Below are 19,266 nucleotides of genomic sequence, written 5' to 3' on the forward strand. Positions count from 1 at the left end.
TCTGGGGGTCAGTCAATTCCTCTCCTGCTCTCGGAGTTTGGCCAGGACATGGTTCGCCGTCAGTTTGGTCTTCCCCAGGCTGACCAATTCCAGCAGCGCTTGGCAGTGGCGGGGCTTCATGCTGCTGCTGAGGCGGGGGGTTTGGGCTGGTGTGCCGGAGGATGGAAGCGGATCAGAGGAACCTGCTGCAATTCCGCTGACCCTGCATGTTGGCACCACCCACTGCATTGTTGCTGCTGCTGCTGCTCTGACAGTGCCCGATGCTGCTCCCCCCTCCTCACCCCCTTCCACCAAGCTGACCCAATGCGCGGTGAAGGACAGATAGCGGCCTGTCCCAAACCGGCTGCTCCACGAGTCCATGGTGACGTGGACCCGTTGACCCACCGCGTGATCCAGCCCTCTCCCGACATTGGCCATCACAGAGCGGTGAAGTGCAGGGATGGCCGTGCGTGCAAAAAAATGTCAGCTGGGGATTGGCCAATCGGGGGCTGCACACATCAGGAGCGCACGCATGTCGCTCCCCTCCTGCACAAGGGAATAAGGCAGGAGTTGAGAGCACATGGCCCGTGCCAGCAAGCCGTTCATCTGACGCATGCGACGGCTGCTGGGAGGCAGAACCCTGACCACCCCCTGAAAGGTGTCGCTGAGCAGGGTCTGGCGACGCCTTTTGCTGGCACGGTAATCACTGGAGGGAGCAGAAGAGGCCACTGAGCACTGGCTGCCAGAACAGGCCTCATTGTCGGCTGCAGGAGTTGTAGAGGGGGGAGGAGCAGTGCGTTTCTGACGCACTCCTGCTGGTGCTGCTGGAGGAGGTGGAGGAGGGCGGGTGGCTGCTGCCGACGGCTTCGCAGTGGTGGCAGGTCTACCACTGCCACTGCCAGCTTCCTTCAACTTCATGAACTCCTCATGCTCATGAAAGTGTTTCCCTGCCAGATGGTTCACCAGAGAGGTGGTGCCGTATGCAGAGGGCTCCTTCCCTCTGCTGAGCTGCTGGCGGCACTGGTTGCAGGTGGCATTCTTGCACTCCACATATGGCAGGGTGAAAAAATTCCAAATTGGGGAGGTGAAGTTTCCCCTTCGGCTGGAAGGTGCTGCTGCCGCTGGTCTCCCTGTGGTGGTTGGGGGGGTTCTTGGTGTGGCTGGTGGCACTGGCAGAACTCTCCGCCTCCGGATCAGCACGCTGTGTGGCCTGCATACCACGCCCCCCTTCTGATCCTGCCTATGTCTGCAATGCTGATCCTTCTAGCAAGGCCCGCAGATGCATCCTCCTCCTCCTCCTCAGAGCTGATGAAATCCCCAGGATCTGCCACCCAGTCTCTGTCCTTCACCCTGTCATCATCATCCTCCCCCTCCGCAAACATGTCCTGAAGGGATGACCCCACAAACTCCCCTTCTGCATGCATGGGCTGATGGACACTCACCACTGTCTGACTGTCCAAAGCATCATCCCCCAAAGTGCCCATCAGCATTTCTTCCACCTCCATTGCCAATTCTGCCGCAACAGCACTCCATAGCCCCGCTGTGCTTGGGGATAAGAAGGTGCTGAGTGACAGGGTGCTGGTGTTGCCCGCTGGGGCTGGAGAACTGCACTCCTCCTCCCCAGGCAGTGCTGGGCGGCTGCTGCTGCTCTTACGAACAGGAGTGGTGGCGGGGGTGGAGGACTCGGTTCCAGAGCTAATGGTGGCCTGCTCATCCACCATCAGTTCCACCACAGAGTCTGCGTCCTTCTCCTCAATAGGACGGCTACGATCTGGCGGTGGGAGGAACATCTGCACCACACGCTGCTGCTGCTGCTGTGTCTCTGCAGCGTGACTCCCAGCTGTTGGGCGGCCAAGGCGTCCACGGCCAGTGGCTAATGGCGGAATAGCCACTGGTGCAGACGCAGAACTGCGCATGGTGGTGGTGATGGCGCAGCTGCCACGACCTCCTCTCTTGCCAATGCTCTTGCTGCCCCTGCCCAAACCGCAGCTGCCAGTGCCAGACATCGTATATTTTTGATATTATTCAAATGAAAAAAAGGGTCTTGGCCAGGCTCCTCCTCTGTGATTGGCTGCAGTCAGAGGGCTGGGGGCCCTCTGATTTGCTTGTGAGGACTCAAGGTGACGTCTGACGTGACACTATCCGAGCTGATGACGCTATCCGTGCTCGTATAGCTAGGATATCTCCGGATAGCTGATTGCTATCCGAGTGCGCTCTGATAGCACAGCCCAGATAGCTAATACTATTCGAGCTCGGTATTCGAGCTCGAATAGTAAAAAAAGAGCTAGGATATCCGAGTATCTCGGAAATCCTAGCTCGGATGACCATCACTGGCTGTCAGTACAGGGGTCAGGCAAACTCGAGGTCAGGAACAACATAGGGGTCATACACTGGAGATCAACTAGTTAGATAGATAAACCAGGAAGAAGGCATGAAGCAAAGTCAATTATCCAGAAGTCAAGACAGGTAACAATTTCAACACATAGTCAATGGTTAAATTAGGGTTGTTCACAACAAGCAGTCCAAATTGCACCCAACAGCTATAGCACAAGTTGACTAGTCGCTATCATGGGCAATGAGACACTGAACTGAGCAGACTTTTATTTGAGATGGGACCACTAGTACCAGCTCAAATAACATGCTGCTCATTCCACTTTGATTGAATAGTTTCCTTCATTGGCTAGTAGCACCAACAGAGTGAATGAAGATGGGTGCATTGGCCACCTGTGGAAAAAGCTGAATTAAAAATGCTAAATTACTTCACACCGGGGAGTCGACCAGTCTACACCCGGATCCATAAAAGGTGTAATGATACACAGCAGGAAAAAAAAGGATGACTGGGTCTCAACCTGCATGGCCACCTGTGCACATCTAAAGGGCTGCAAGGCTGTGCATGTGTGCATGCATGCATGGCCTCTGGGAATTTTGCACCAGGCCACAAAGAAAGTTGGCTGCCTACTTTTTCAACCCACAATGTAAGCGTCAGAAATGTGTTTCTTGGTATTCAACATATACTGTATATAAAAAATATTTTGGAAAAAAAGCTGTTGCTGGCTACACATATGGTTGCTAAAGATATAGTTAAGTCCCACGCCCCATCCAATGTTTTAATCCACAAATTCATGGTGGTTGTTTAATGCCAAAACGCTGTAGTAGTGCTGCAACAAATCACTGCTTAAAACTTGCTTAAAAAGCATATACAATCAACAAACCTTCTCCCTTAGTAAACAGTGCTATAGGTGTCTATAAAAAAGAGTGACAATAGTGGGGAATCCCTGGCTTAGTCACTATATAAGGATGCTGTAAATGAGGAATCTCCTTGAAGTTGATAATGAAAAGCCTAACACATATTTCTAGGAGATCACAGGCTTAATTTTCCAGCGGAGTGGACAGAGAATGGAAGAACTGATAAGGTATTCAAGCGACTACTGATCATTCACAGGGTCAGCATATCAGGCATTTGCAGCAGGCATACAATCGTCAAAGAATGGCAAAAGCAAAATAAAATGTGTACAAACTGTTCAGCGCTTGTTACTACAAATATTTATTTCTACTGCAAGTAAAAACTTTGGGAGCTAAAAAAAAGTCATTCATTATATTCACTTTGTTTAATCATATCTGCATCCTTCTTTATCCCCATATTATATATGCTTGATGCAATTCAGCTGTGACCATTTAAACTTGAAAGATGTGTAATGTAGTGTTCATTAGAGAATTCATGAAGTCCCTGCGCGGGAGAAGGACATCACTAATGAGAGTACCATCATACTGCATAGAGTACATTTTGTTTTAAAACTTTAATCTGCTCGGCTTTACAAGGGAGAAAAGTCATTAGTGTTTTCATGCACTGACTTAAAAACTTTGCATTAATATCCCAAATCACTTTGCCCTTACTAATAGTGAAACATTTCAGTTTGATCTTGATCAGTTTGATTTGCTCATGGTGGATCTGAACTACTGGTTATTATGGACACTAAAAATGTTTGCATCTTATTTAGCATTTGGTTTCTGATGTTAAATAAGAATATCCTCCCTAGGTCTCTGTAATGATTTGTTCTTACACTGGTATTTGCCTTAAAATATTCTGCAGTCTAGTGCAACAGAATTTTAAAAGTATTTCATTACATTTCTATTTTTATATTATGGAAGAAAAAGAGGGAAGAGTGCCGCTACTACTTAAACTTGAAACATTAACTTAGAAGCAACTTTTTGCTTTAAAGAGAAACCGTAACCAAGACACCCCCGTTCCCATGAGAAATCTTTACCTTTTCTCATATGGATCATAAGTGGGCTCTGTATGGCTGATATTGTGGTGAAACCCCTCCCATACTGTGATGTCAGGACCATGGTTCTGACTTAAGATGGCCCGAACCTCCGATTTTTGGTTCGCAAACCGGGTTTGCAAACTTCCGCAAAAGTTCGGTTCGCGCAAACTTTCGCGAACGGCAATAGACTTCAATGGGGAGGCGAACTTTGAAAACTAGAAACACTTATGCTGGTCAGAAAAGTGATAGAAAAGATGTTTCAAGGGGTCTAAAACCTGAAAGGGGGCATGGCGGAGTGGGATAGAAGGCAAAATTCCCAGGGACAAGCAGCGTTTTAAGGGCTGAAATCACAATGAATGCAGGCCTAAAGTGCTTTAAAACATCTTGCATGTGCATACATCAATCAGGCAGTGTAATTAGAGTACTGCTTCACACTGACACACCAAACTCACTGTGTAATGCACCGCAAACAGCTGTTTGTGTAGGACTGGACTGGTGTGCACCATGGCCACAGTGCAGGCCGTGGCGGTTTTTAAGCCCATATGGTCGCCGGGCTGTGGTAGCTCAATGATAGAACAGCAGTAATTGTCCAGTTGATCGAATTTGGTCTGTCCATAATGAAGCAACAACCTTATTATCTTGCGTGTGCCCCCCCCCCCCCCCCGAGACACTCATATAGCCGGCGGTCATTGCTTCATTGTGATACGCAAGCCTCTTCTCCACGGCAAGGTAATGATCACGAAGGGGAATTGGCACATGTACATGCCTTTTGTTTTGTTGTTGCAGCTGCAGTGCAGCCAGAAAAATTAGGCAGTCATGTACACGCACCAGAAAAATTATTATAGCGGCCACTGCTAGCAGCGGCCTTAAAAATTCAGGCATCCACCTGGAGTCCTGGACTCTGTTGGTGCTGTCGGAGAAGGCAGTCAAGCGGCCTGCGGGCAAAGGTGCAGTGTGGAGAGTGACTTAGACTTGGGGCAGGCAGTCACACGGCGTACAGGCAGAGATGCTGTGTGTGGGGACTGACTTAGTCTTCGGGCGGGCAGTAGCCCTCCGGGATCCATGCCTCATTCATTTTAGATAAAGGTCAGGTATTGAACACTTTTGTGACTTAGGCGACTTCTCTTCTCAGTGACAATGCCTTCAGCTGCACTGAAGGTCCTTTCTGATGGGATGCTTGAGGCAGGGCAAGACAGAAGTTGGATGGCAAATTGTGACAGCTCTGGCCACAGGTCAAGCCTGCGCACCCAGTAGTCAATCGCTGCTCATACTGTCGATGGTTCTTTCTCTAAAGCGTACCGCCGGGGAGTCAGGGTTTGATTCCGGTCTGGAGTTGGAGCCTGAGAAACGGCTACCACCACACATCCAAGGAAGGCAGCAGGCATGGCATGCAAGTCCCGAGGTAGTGAAAAAAAATAAAAATACAGGAGGACTTTTGAGGCCCAGCTGTATATGACACTGATCGACTTTACTACCTTTAACCAGAATCTGTTATGGAGGGCAAGTCTGCTATCCATTCAAGTGAAAAGTATGCACTGACTGCCAGGTATAATACAATGTGCAGTCACAGATGCAGTGAAAGATATGCAGTGACTGGTATTACAATACAATTTGCAGCTGTCACACAGGTGCAGTTAACAGGTATGGCAGTATATTACACAGCGTGCGGTCTCACAGGTACTGTGAAATATGCAATGACTGGTATTACAAATGTGCGCCTGTCACACGCACACAGGTACTGGACAGGCACAGTAACACTGCGTGCGCTCGCGTAGGTAGGTAGGTGCACAGTGAACAACAGGTAGGTATATGCAGTGATGGGTATTACAATGTGCACCTGTCACACACAGACAGGTACCGGACAGGCACAGTGACACTGCGTGCGCTCATGTAGGTAGGTGGGTGCACAGTGAACAACAGGCAGGTATATGTAGTAATGGGTATTACAATGTGCACCTGTCACACAAACAGGTAGTCACTGAATGTGCTGAGCCTGGCAGTGGCACACACAGTAGGAATTACAAAGGCTGTCTATGCAACACAAGTGTCAGTGGGACACACACACACACACACACACACACACACACACACACACACACACACACACACACACACACACACACAAAAATAGATCACAAGAAAAAGATTAGCTCTCAAAAGAGCTGTTGTGGGTTGCTTTTTTAGCAATAAGAATCAGCAAGGAGCAAGCTAAGAAGCCTACAAGAGCCTAACTAAGCTTTCCCTATGAGTCTGCAGCAGCTGTCCCTTCTCTAATTACTGCAGGCACACGAGTGAGTGAAAAGCCTGACGCTGCCTGCCTTTAATAAGGGGGGGGGAGGTGGTTGGGCTCCAGGAGGGAGTGTAGCCTAATTGGCTACAATGTGCCTGCTGACTGTGATGTAGAGGGTCAAAGTTGACCCTCATGATGCACTATGGGGGCGAACCGAACTTCCGGAAAAGTTCGAGGTTCTCCGCTATCCCGAACCACGGATGTTCGCCGGGAACCATTCGCCGGCGATCCGTTTGGGCCATCTGTATTTCTGACATCACACTGTGGGAGCCATGTTGCATTGTGGGAAATAACAGCTGTTTACAGCTGTTTCCAACTGCCGAAAAGCAAGCAGCATCTCCTTCCACTGACATCACCTGCCAGCAGTAAAAATGTCACCATGTGATAAATGTCAGAATGTAAATCCGGGAGAAGAAAGATTTTACAACGAGCAAACACTGACTAAATAATTTATACATAATTATTGTAAAAATGAAGCACTTTTTTATTACATTATTTTCACCAAAGTTCCTCTTTAATTTTATGGACAGCTTATCTTCGAAAAAAAGAACTGGATGTAATTTAATGCATGAAATTGCTTATTTTGAACAATAGTCATGTACACATTATTAGTTATGATTTGCCCATTGTAAAATCTTTCCTCACTGAGATTAGTTTATCACAGATCATAACATGTTTATTGCTGGCAAGTTGCATTGCTGTGGGATGTGTATGTGTTGTGAAGTGAGCAGGAGCAACCTGGTTTCCCAGAGGGCACTGAGAGAAGAAGTTTTTGTGACATCATAGCTTTGGCTAAGCATTACTGTGAGGATGGGGCTACAGACCAATATACAGAATATACAGTAATATACAGATATAGGAGATGTTTCTGATGCTGAATCCAGGATCATTAACGGAAAAGTGAGTATCCTGAATAATTTATTACATTCTACTATATGTCGTTTTGGTGCCCCTTTAAACGTCTGCTTCTAGGCTTCTCTGAGATAACACGGTTATTGAAAGGTGGTGGTGCAGGCAGTATCTACTGTGGCTGGCTGCCAGCAGAGTCAGTAATAACGGAAGTGATATTATCTCAGGAATTTGACATCACAGAAACAAACTAAAAAATAAAAGTAAAAAGGTGTATACTCCTGGCTGAGAGGAGTAAATACAAATGTAAATATAAAAATGCTCAGTTAAGATTCACTGTAATGTTTCTGAATTTCAATGAGCTTACAAGCTTAGAGTCAACTAAGTTAGAGTCTAACTTAGAGTCAACTTTGGTGCTTTATGTATTTTAATTCTTGTCTCCTTCTTGCCTTCTAACCACTTGCTGCCCAACAGAAATGTCTAACTATTTAGTTATTGCAAAATATATCCCAATTCTGTGAACCTCCATGAGATATGATAACATAAATACCATAGGTACCATAGATAGGTAAAGGTGGGGGGAAAGGCTGCGCATCCCTAAACACATGTTGCAATTGAATGGTTAATCGCACAGGCATACACCGCCTCTGCCAGACTGAAAAATGCATGCCCTGCATCCTAGACAAATGCTAACATTTATTAAACTAGGAGGGACAGAATATCCTAATTCTGTGAACCTCCATAGATATGATAACATAAATACCATAGGTACCATAGCCAGTTCGACCTATCTGGACGAGCTTCCTCGTCCAGATAGGCACTGCTGCTCTCGCCACATGGTGCACGCGATCCGGCGCACTCCCGCGCGCGCACCCGCCGCCCGCCGCTAGCCCCCCGATCAGTGAATAAGAATATAATTCCCATTCACCAATCTAACTTCCCCGCAGAAATACCGACGCTTTCTATCCAGAGAGCGCGGTATTTCTGCCCCCAGTAAACTTCTCCTCTGAATTTTAGTTCCTGGATGCGAGATCGTTCGCATCCAGGACTTTTTTCACTGTGGCCATCTTGTGGCCAAATAGTAAACTGCACCCACATACATTTTTAATTAAACAATTTTATTATTTTACATTTAAATTAAGCAGTTTCCTTCCCACACCAAAAATTACCCAAATACATTTTTTATTTAAAAAAAAAATACAATAAAAAAAACAACAACATAAATAGTTACCCAAGGGTCTAAACTTTTTAAATATGCATGTCAAGAGAGTATGTTATTATATTATTTAAAATTATAAGCTTATAAATAGTGATGGACACAAATTGAAAAAATGCACCTTTATTTCTAAATGAAATATTGGCACCATAAATTGTGATAGGGACATCGTTTAATGTAATAACCAGAACAGATGGGCAAATAAAATACATGTGTTTTAATTACGGTAGCATATATTAATTTCAAACTATAATGGCCAAAAACTGAGAAATAATGATTTTTTTTCATTTCTTTTTGAATCTTTTTGTTAAAATGGATTTAGAAAAAAATAATTCTTAGCAAAATGTACTACTCAAAGAAAGCCTAATTAGTGGCGGAAAAAACAAGATATAGATCAATTCATTTTCGGCACTGCGGTGCTGAACCGGATAGATAGGTACCATAGATTACAGATGGTTAGCTTCAACTTCGTTCATTGCTGTAAAGTAAATGAAAGAAAGAAAGCCTCCTTCTCTGTTGTTTATTATTATTAAAGGCCACCTAAAGTAAGAGGGATAAGGAGGCTGCAATATTTATTTAATTTTAAGCAATACCAGTTTCTGGACTATCCTACTGATCCTCAGCCTCTAATACTTTTAGTCATAGACCCTGAACAAGCATATGCCGATCAGATGTTTCTGACATTTTTTTCAAATTTGACAAGATTAGCTGCATGCTTGTTTCTGGTGTGATTTAGACACTACTGCAGCCAAACAGATCAGCAGGGCAGTCAGGCAACTGATATTGTTTAAGGGCTCGTTTCCACTATCGCGAATCCGCATGCGTCCAACTCATGCGGATTCGCACATGTAATGTAAGTGGATGGGCCTGTTTCCACTCTTGCGTTGGTGATGTGCGTTTTTTGGAGCGGTGAAAAAACGCACAAAAGAGCCAACGAATTCGCCTGAGAGTGGAATGCATGCGAATCGCATGCAATGTATTTAATAGGGAAATCGCATGCGTTTTCCCCATGCGTTTTTTGCCGCGAATTCGCATGCTAATTCGCATAGGTACTGATGTAAATTCACACAGGCAGTGACATGGTTAAAACCGCATGTGCCCTCACCTATGCGAATTCGCATGCGAATTCGCGGCAAAAACGCATGCGGTATCGCATCCGCATGCGATTTCGTTAGCGGTGGAATCCAGGCGATTCCGCACCGCAATAGTGGAAACGAGCCCTTAAAGGAAATAAATATGGCAGCCTCCATATACTTCTTGGTTCAGGTTCAATTTAAAGCTCACATGAACAGGATAAAAAACTGGGGATTTTAACCATTTCAGCCCGCGGGGATTTTTCACCTTATGCATGAGAGCAATTTTCACCTTCCAACCATTCGCTAATTAATAACTTTATCACTACTTATCACAATTTATTGATCTATATCTTGTTTTTTCCGCCACTAATAAGGCTTTGTTTGGGTGGTACATTTTGCTATTTTTTTTCTAAATGCATTTTAACAGGATTAATAGGAAAAAAATGAAAACAATTCATTATTTTTCAGTTTTCAGCCATTATAGCTTAAAAATAATCCATGCTACCATAATTAAAACCTATGTATTTTATTTGCCCATTTGTCTCGGTTATGACACCATTTAAATTTTGTCCCTATCACAATGTATGGCGCCAATATTTTATTTGGAAATAAAGGTGCATTTTTTTTTCCGTTTTGCGTCCATCACTATTTACAAGCTTATCATTTAAAAAATGTTCATAGTATACTCCCTTCAAATGCATATTTAAAAAGTTCAGACCATTAGGTAACTATGTCTTTTTTTTTGTAATTGTAATTTTTTTTTCCATTAAAAATTTTATGTGGGTAATATTTTGGTGTGGGAAATAAACAGTTAATTTTTAATGTTATTATATGTGTAAATTGTAATGTAAAAAATATGTAGATGTAGTTTTACTATTTGGCCACAAGATGGCCACCTCGATTTTTTTTCTCCTTGTGCTTCTCGCTAAGAAGAAGCACGAGGGGAAAATTGTGCAGAAAGACTGAAGCCTCTAGTAAAAGCGCTTCGGTTTTTCTACTGGGGACACGAATCGGTGATCGGGAAGCGCGGCACCGCAGCAGAGTAGCCGCCCGGAAGTGAGCTTCACGTCTGGGTGGCAAAAATGGTTAACTTACCTGGGGCTTCTTCCCGCCTCAGTAGTAGGTCAGATCCCTCGGCATCCTCTGGGTCTCCTCAATTCTACCGGTGTCAACTCTGAAATTCCCAGATCGGATGTTTCTGAAATTATTGTCAGATCTGACCAGATTAGCTGAATGCTTGTTTCTGAAGTATATGCACACAGGGAGATACTGCTTGCTTGGCAGTTGGAAACATCTGTTATTTCCCACAATGCAATGAGGTTCACAGACAGCAAACTGTCAGGTCTTGATGCACAGACACAGACACAGGGACACAGGAGGATGCAGAGGCACAGGGGTTTTCTTTTCTTACTACACAGTTTTATTAAATAGAATGAATCTTTTTGATAAAAGTATCTGAAAACTGAAACGGCTGAGAGAATAATTTACCCGGCAGAGCACTGGTGTACATAACAATATTGTTTTCTTGGGTGTCAGTGGTTCCTTAAAGCGGAATATAACCCTGCATTTCAACTTTGCTCTAAAACATTATTTACAGTATATTATATGCAACCAGCATTTTTTTTTTTACTAGACCAGCATTGGAAGGGTTACACAGGGCTTTAAAGTCCCTGGAGATTTTTGCAGACGCATCCGAACTTGAGTTAGATACTTTTTGTTTACACAAATGTATCTAAGTGTTTATTGTGACTCATCTCTCTCACTGAGAAGGAGTTGGAGGACAGCCAAAGAGTGTGTAACATTTCTAAATATATACATATAACTAAATAGAATGTAACTATCTGAACGTCTTCACGGAACTTAAAACCTCTGTGTTTAACCCTTCCAATGCTGGTCTAGTAAAAAAAAAATGCTTTTTGCATATAATATGCTGTAAATAATGTTTTAGAGCAAAGTTGAAATGCAGGGTTATATTCCGCTTTAAGCAATTTCCCAAACACCTCAGAAAAAAAAATGTTAAATGTAACAATGAAAGTTACTATCTGTTGTAGAGATAGTCATTATGAAAAGAAGCTGCAACATATTTAGGTGTCTACATACAGTATATTAAATGACTACTAGATATGCACTTTCTTTAAAATAGACATGAAATGTGGTAAAAACAACTATACCATCAAATAGTTATATGTTTTGATCATCGCAATGTTAGTCTACATTTAATAATTAAAGTGAACCTCCAGACTAAAAATCGACTCAGCAGCACTGGAAAGGCCTGGTGTTTCTTTAACAGTTTCACAGCATCAGAACTTTGTTTCTCTTATACAAGCCTCATTTTTAGCTGCACAGAAGAAAACTGCCCGGGCAGTTTTCCCTTTATGCTGTGCAAAGCATGATGGGATTTCTGATGTTGTTCTCGTTCTGCTGTTTTGGTGCAATTTTTTTTTTTTTTTTACATCTTGAATTTGACATTTGAAGCCTAGTGTTTGCATCTGGGAGGGGTTATCAGGACACAGGACAGTTGGAACTGTGTCTCATGATCCCTGTCACCTCCTTTCAACCAAAAAGATGGCTGCCCCCATGACAAAGATGGCAGCCCCCATGAATCACAAACATTTGCCTGTTCTTTTAAAACAGGGTGAGTAAGAGATTATATTACCAATGTATTCTAATTACCATAACTAATGTAACTTGATAACAGTATGTTTGTTTAGGCTAAAGTTCCCCTTTAATATGCATGTGTTTTTTTTTATTTTTTTATTTTTTTATCAACGATACTGTAAACTGTATTTTTCATTTAACATTACTCATCAGTTTCATGAAATGCACTTTTAACATAAAACTATTACGCCTGATGAGATTTTTAAGTGCTTACTGGGTCAACTGTTTTATTCAACGTCCTTAAAAGTATACAAAACAAAATAATTACTGTGCTCAAACTGCTTAGCAATATCCTTTTCAAAAAGTCCAAAGCTTGCAACATTCTTAATATTATGCAGTGAGCTCACAGCAGGATCATAGACTGAGAACACCGGGATGACGATAGGGAGCGCTTTAACTGGTCATTAGAATATGCTTGCTGCATGTAGGGAGGCACAAGGCCAAAGACTTAATGAGAAGTTTTTCATGACAATTAAAGCTAAGCCCTACCGAGTTTTAATGCTTCTATAACAACATATTTATTGGTTTTCTTGCTAGTGCCTAATTTTATAATAACACAACACTTTCATGTCTCAACAGCATCCATAAAAGGCTGAGATCTAAGATGTAAAATTGCAGTAAGAAATCTTGGTGAATTAGTTTAAACTGTAATAAGAAAATACATTCTATCGCAGTGACTGACTAATAAAAAAACATGCAGGCTGCAGCCATGTAGTTGCACTTGGAGGATCCTGCAAAACATAAGGAACCCTGCAAACCTGGCATAAACATATTATGCCAGGTTTGCAGGGTTCCGCCCGCACCCACCCAACTCGCTCGCCCGCACCCGCCCACCTCCCTCGCCCATCCAGCTCCTTGGTCCCAGCTGTTTGTTACTGCGCACACGTGCAGTAACAAAAATCCTGGGACACAGGGACAAAACTGCTGGACGCAGCAACAGTTGGTCTGTGTGTTGGACAGATTAGTTGGCCTGGCTAACTGTTATCCTGGGTACACACGTTGAGATTTCCCGCTCGATTTGCGGGATCGAACGGATCGATTCGATTATTTCAAACATGCTTGATTGGATTTCAATCATTTTTTTCATGTTAAGTATGCAAAATCTACGGCAGGAACGATCGAAATCCAATCGAGCATGTTTTTGAAATAATCGATCCGCGAATCGAGCGGGAAATCTCAACGTGTGTACCCAGCATTACATTTTGTACTTCAAATTTCTGTGCTGTTATCTTGAAAAACAGCCCTTGTGTAACTTGCTTTTCTTCACTGCACACCTCCATTAGTAAATCACTGCATCTGTTTATGTAAAAAAGGCAGGATTATATTTGCTCAGCAGATTTGTTGGAAAATGTATTTTCTTTGTTTAAGTCAACAGACAGGTGTATGAATTGGAAAGCATTTTTCATGCCTACATTTTGTAGTTGTAATTGTACAGATGTAGTGCAAGGTATTTTATAAGAGAGGTTACATCTGCATATGCTAAACACCATCTGTCGAGGTGATACACACTGTAAAATGACTACATTTTTCTGCTTCCGATCTGCATGTAGGTAAACCACTTGGAAGAATGTGTTTTTTTTTTGTTTTCATCAATCACTTAATACTCACAGCACCATCATTATCTTAGTGGAACAAATGCAATGTCTGGGAAAATGTTGTCTAACAATTCTTGATGGGAAAAGAAGGATTAGTTCATAGTGAACCTATATTCAGGAATTACATTTTGCTTAAATTGATAGGTTAAATGTCAATATTAACTCATTATTTTAGGTAAACATATGTTTCTGTCTTGCTTTGGATGAAAAACAAATGCTTGTCCCTATCAGATTATATTTAAAGGACTACTGAAAGGAGAGAGATATGGAAACTGCCATACCAGTTGCCTAGCTATCCTGCTGTTCCTCTGTCTGTAATACTTTTGATAATAGACACTGAACAAGCATGCAGCAGATCAGGTGTTTCTGACATTATTGTCAGATCTGACAAGATTAGCTAAATGCTTGTTTCTGGTGTGATTCAGACACTACTGCAACCACATAGACCAGCAGAGCTGCAAATCAACTGGTATTATTTAAAATTAAAATATTCTTCTCACTTCAGTTGTCCTTTAAACCCAGAATTTCAGGAATTTAACCGTCAGCATCCACAGTATTAACATGAAACATGTATCCAAACTTCTTCATGTAAAACTGATGGTCACATGATCACCTTTGTGCTCTTCCCTCCTTACCTTCCCCAGATTTTTAAGGTCCCCACACACAAGAAGAGTCAATGAAAACATTATAGGAGAGGATGTGGCTGAAGCTACTATTTATTCTCATCCCACAGAGGCCCTATAGAAACAGGTGTGGTGCGGACTGCCAGAGTGGCCGTCCACACCACACCTGTTTATATAGGGCACCTGTGGGATGAGAATAAATAGTAGCTTCAGTCACATCCTCTCCTATAATGTTTTCATTGACTCTTCTTGTAGGAGGGTTTTAAAAGGAATAGTTTAATGGTCATTGTGTATATATATATATATAGTAAATACAGATAACATTCATTAGAAACTTGACTCCTGGGTAGTGTTGGGCGAACAGTGTTCGCCACTGTTCGGGTTCTGCAGAACATCACCCTGTTCGGGTGATGTTCGAGTTCGGCCAAACACCTGACGGTGTTCGGCCAAACCGTTCGGCCACATGGCCGAACTAAGAGCGCATGGCCGAACGTTCCCCGAACGTTCGGCTAGCGCTGTGATTGGCCGAACGGGTCACGTGGTTCGGACCCGAACCCTCTCTGATTGGCCGAACGGGTCACGTGGTTCGGGTAAATAAATACCCGAACCACGTCATATTTCCGCTATTTGTCTGTGGGTTTAGCTTTGGGTAGGCAGGCAGGGTAGTTCGCGCTCCAGCCACGCTAGCCAGGGTCCCCCCAGTCATTGTGTCGCTGCTGGGAATAGTAGTACACCGCTCGCTCAGCATTGTGTTTACTGCCACTCTGTGTACCTCGCTCAGCCACACTATATAGCATTCTGTTTACTGTTCTGTGTCTGCTGGGAATAGTAGTACACCGCTCGCTCAGCCACACTATATAGCATTCTGTTTACTGCCACTCTGTGTACACCGCTCAGCCACACTATATAGCATTCTGTTTACTGTTCTGTGTCTGCTGGGAATAGTAGTACACCGCTCGCTCAGCCACACTATATAGCATTCTGTTTACTGCCACTCTGTGTCTTCTGGGAATAGTGGTACACCGCTCACCCGCCACTGTATAGCATTGTGCTCTGTGTCGCTGCTGGGAATAGTGGTACACCGCTCACCCGCCACTGTATAGCATTGTGCTCTGTGTCGCTGCTGGGAATAGTGGTACACCGCTCACCCGCCACTGTATAGCATTGTGCTCTGTGTCGCTGCTGGGAATAGTGGTACACCGCTCAGCCACACTATATAGCATTCTGTTTACTGTTCTGTGTCTGCTGGGAATAGTAGTACACCGCTCGCTCAGCCACACTATATAGCATTCTGTTTACTGCCACTCTGTGTACCTCGCTCAGCCACACTATATAGCATTCTGTTTACTGTTCTGTGTCTGCTGGGAATAGTAGTACACCGCTCGCTCAGCCACACTATATAGCATTCTGTTTACTGCCACTCTGTGTACCTCGCTCAGCCACACTATATAGCATTCTGTTTACTGTTCTGTGTCTGCTGGGAATAGTAGTACACCGCTCGCTCAGCCACACTATATAGCATTCTGTTTACTGTTCTGTGTCTGCTGGGAATAGTAGTACACCGCTCGCTCAGCCACACTATATAGCATTCTGTTTACTGCCACTCTGTGTACCTCGCTCAGCCACACTATATAGCATTCTGTTTACTGTTCTGTGTCTGCTGGGAATAGTAGTACACCGCTCGCTCAGCCACACTATATAGCATTCTGTTTACTTTTCTGTGTCTGCTGGGAATAGTAGTACACCGCTCGCTCAGCCACACTATATAGTATTCTGTTTACTGTTCTGTGTCTGCTGGGAATAGTAGAACACCGCTCGCTCAGCCACACTATATAGCATTCTGTTTACTGCCACTCTGTGTACCTCGCTCAGCCACACTATATAGCATTCTGTTTACTTTTCTGTGTCTGCTGGGAATAGTAGTACACCGCTCGCTCAGCCACACTATATAGCATTCTGTTTACTGTTCTGTGTCTGCTGGGAATAGTAGTACACCGCTCGCTCAGCCACACTATATAGCATTCTGTTTACTGCCACTCTGTGTACCTCGCTCAGCCACACTATATAGCATTCTGTTTACTGTTCTGTGTCTGCTGGGAATAGTAGTACACCGCTCGCTCAGCCACACTATATAGCATTCTGTTTACTGCCACTCTGTGTACCTCGCTCAGCCACACTATATAGCATTCTGTTTACTGTTCTGTGTCTGCTGGGAATAGTAGTACACCGCACGCTCAGCCACACTATATAGCATTCTGTTTACTGCCACTCTGTTTACACCGCTCAGCCAGACTATATAGCATTGTGTGTACTGCCACTCTGTGTACACCGCTCAGCCAGACTATATAGCATTGCGTACTCTGCCAGTCAGTGTGTATATTGCTGGGATCAGTAATACTCCACTCACCGCCAACCACTATATGAGCTCACTATGAGTTCCTCAGAGACCTCCGCTGTGAGCAGCACTCCCAACAACAGCAACAGCCAACACCCCACGCAAGCTATAACATCCACCCCAGCAGCCAGTGGTCAGCAGCAGCCCTCCCCGGAGGAGAACGTTGTGTCCATCGGTCCGTCGCCAGAGCGATTAATGAGGGCTGCCATTGAGGAGATGATGGGGCCTGATGTGGAGGAGGAGGTCTGGCTCAGGCCAGCATCCCAAGTTAATGTTGAGGACGATGAGGGGTCTGTGTCTGGGGATGTTGGGGTGGCAGAGGTGGTGGGTGGGTCAGACTCAGGAGAAGAGTTGTATGATGAGGATGATGATCGGGACCATCTGTATGTGCCTCAGAGTCCGACCCCAGAAAACATGTTGTATCGTGTGTTTAGGTACTAAAATCTGCGTTCCCACTTCCCAGTACTGCCCGCGGTGCCCGGGTCCACGGATCCATATAATTTTTTGGGCAGCACTATCAAACTGTGGTACTATGAGTGAGTTGCCATGGTCCTTCTGTGCTGCCTGTCACACTCACCGTCTGTCTGCAGATGGATTGTTCAACACAGCTACGCCATCTGACATGTAGTCCTGGACCTTGACCATCTTCTCCAGGCGATTGGTGTTGGAGGACGTGGAACTGCCCGATTGCTGTTCTGTGGGCTGCTGCATGGGTGTCAGAAAATGTTCCCACTCCAAGGACACTGCCAATACCATTCCCTTTTCGGCACTAGCAGCAGCTTGTGTTCTTTGCTGCCCTCCTGGTCCTCCTGGGTTTGCTGAAGTCAGTCTGTCGGCGTACAACTGGCTAGAGAAGGAGGAGGATGTCAATCTCCTCTCTAAAGTCTCCATCCTCAAGGGCCTGCTGGAATTGTTCCATTTTTGACCTGTCTGACACTTTCTTCAATCAGTTTTTTAACATTGTGTTTGTATAAACTGGGTATAAACCCAGTAATTGGTGTTGTCCAGATTCCAGAATAATGAATAATAATGAATAGTGAATAATGCGCGGGCCGCGTTCAATGCAGTCTAGCATGAATTGAGCCATGTGTGCCAGAGAGTCCTGCCAGACTCCTCTGTCTTCATGTTCTTGTGAGCGTTGTGATTGTTGTGATGCACCATATTCGTCACCAGCATCACTTTCTTCCTCTTCTGCTGTCCATTCCCGCTAAATTGTGGAAGTCCAACGTGCACCGCTCTGTCCCTCGGCAGTGGGGGCATCCAATTCCTGCTCCAACTCCAGCTGTTCCTCGTCCTGTTCTTTGTCATAGCTGGGACCAGCGTTTCCTGAGGCAGGTTGCCTGATGTTGGTATCATCACGCTGATCGTTTTCATCTTCAGAATCCCCCACTTGCATCATGCCAGCGGTTTCCATCTTCAACATTGATTTCTTCAGTAAACACAGCAGTGGTATTGTAATGCTGACTGCAGAGTTGTCACTGCTCAGTCACGCAACGTGGATTGCTCAAAATTTTGGAGGACTTGGCAGAGATCCAACATGGTGGCCCAATCAGATCCACAGAAGCTTGGTAGCTAGCTGCTGGAATGCGCCTCGGCACTGCGCAAAAGCGTGCTAGCATGTGCAGCGTAGAAATCCAGCGCGTAGGGAGGGACATCACCCAGCGAGCGATGGTGCGCTAGATTGAAGCGCTCCTGCATCTCTTGGTGAGTCCTTCAGAAGCGGTACTGGACTTTTAACAATGTTTTTTTTTTTCCTTCAACAGAAGATCTGCCACGTTGGAGTGAGGAGGACGCCACCGACCCCGACACCAAGCTGAACCCCGGCGAACTCCAAGCAGAGGATCTTCAGGAACCCTCAAGGCTTTGAGCAAGCTGAGGAGGATCAGCAGTCCCGACGAGACCTCTCCTCATATGCGACTGAGTGCAGTGGAGCTCCCCAGAACAACCTCTCAGTTGTCACTTTGTCACTGGTCACTTTGTCACTTTGTCATTTTGTCACTTGTCACTTTGTCACTTGTCACTTGTCACTTTGTCACTTGTCACTTTGTCATTTTGTCACTTTGTCACTTGTCACTCTGTCACTTGTCACTTGTCACTTTGTCACTTGTCACTTTGTCATTTTGTCACTTTGTCATTTTGTCACTTTGTCACTTTGTCACTGGTCACTTTGTCACTTTTCACTTGGTCACTTGTCACTTGGTCACTTGGTCACTTGTCCAGATGATCTCGGTACACCTCCTGCGATTCAAATTCCTGCACACATTGCTCTGGGATTTGGGTGTGATGAATGATGCATCTAACTTCCCACCGGAGGCAATTA

General features: G+C 44.5%; 1 protein-coding gene across 11 annotated transcripts in view; it reads right to left on the reverse strand.

Annotated features, from left to right (window-relative positions):
* LINGO2 (leucine rich repeat and Ig domain containing 2) overlaps positions 1-19,266 on the reverse strand; it is a 2,118,418-nt gene that overhangs the window by 936,771 nt on the left and 1,162,381 nt on the right. Inside the window, exon 1 of one of the 11 annotated variants that reach the window (XM_068234732.1) lies at positions 10,771-10,825. The exons of the other annotated variants lie outside the window; for them this stretch is intronic. The gene's annotated coding sequence lies outside the window, so the exon portion shown is untranslated. Of the gene's footprint in view, positions 1-10,770; positions 10,826-19,266 lie in introns of those variants that run through there. 11 annotated transcript variants of the gene reach the window in all.

Source organism: Hyperolius riggenbachi, chromosome 1, assembly GCF_040937935.1.
Source record: "Hyperolius riggenbachi isolate aHypRig1 chromosome 1, aHypRig1.pri, whole genome shotgun sequence".
NCBI classification, from domain to species: domain Eukaryota; kingdom Metazoa; phylum Chordata; class Amphibia; order Anura; family Hyperoliidae; genus Hyperolius; species Hyperolius riggenbachi.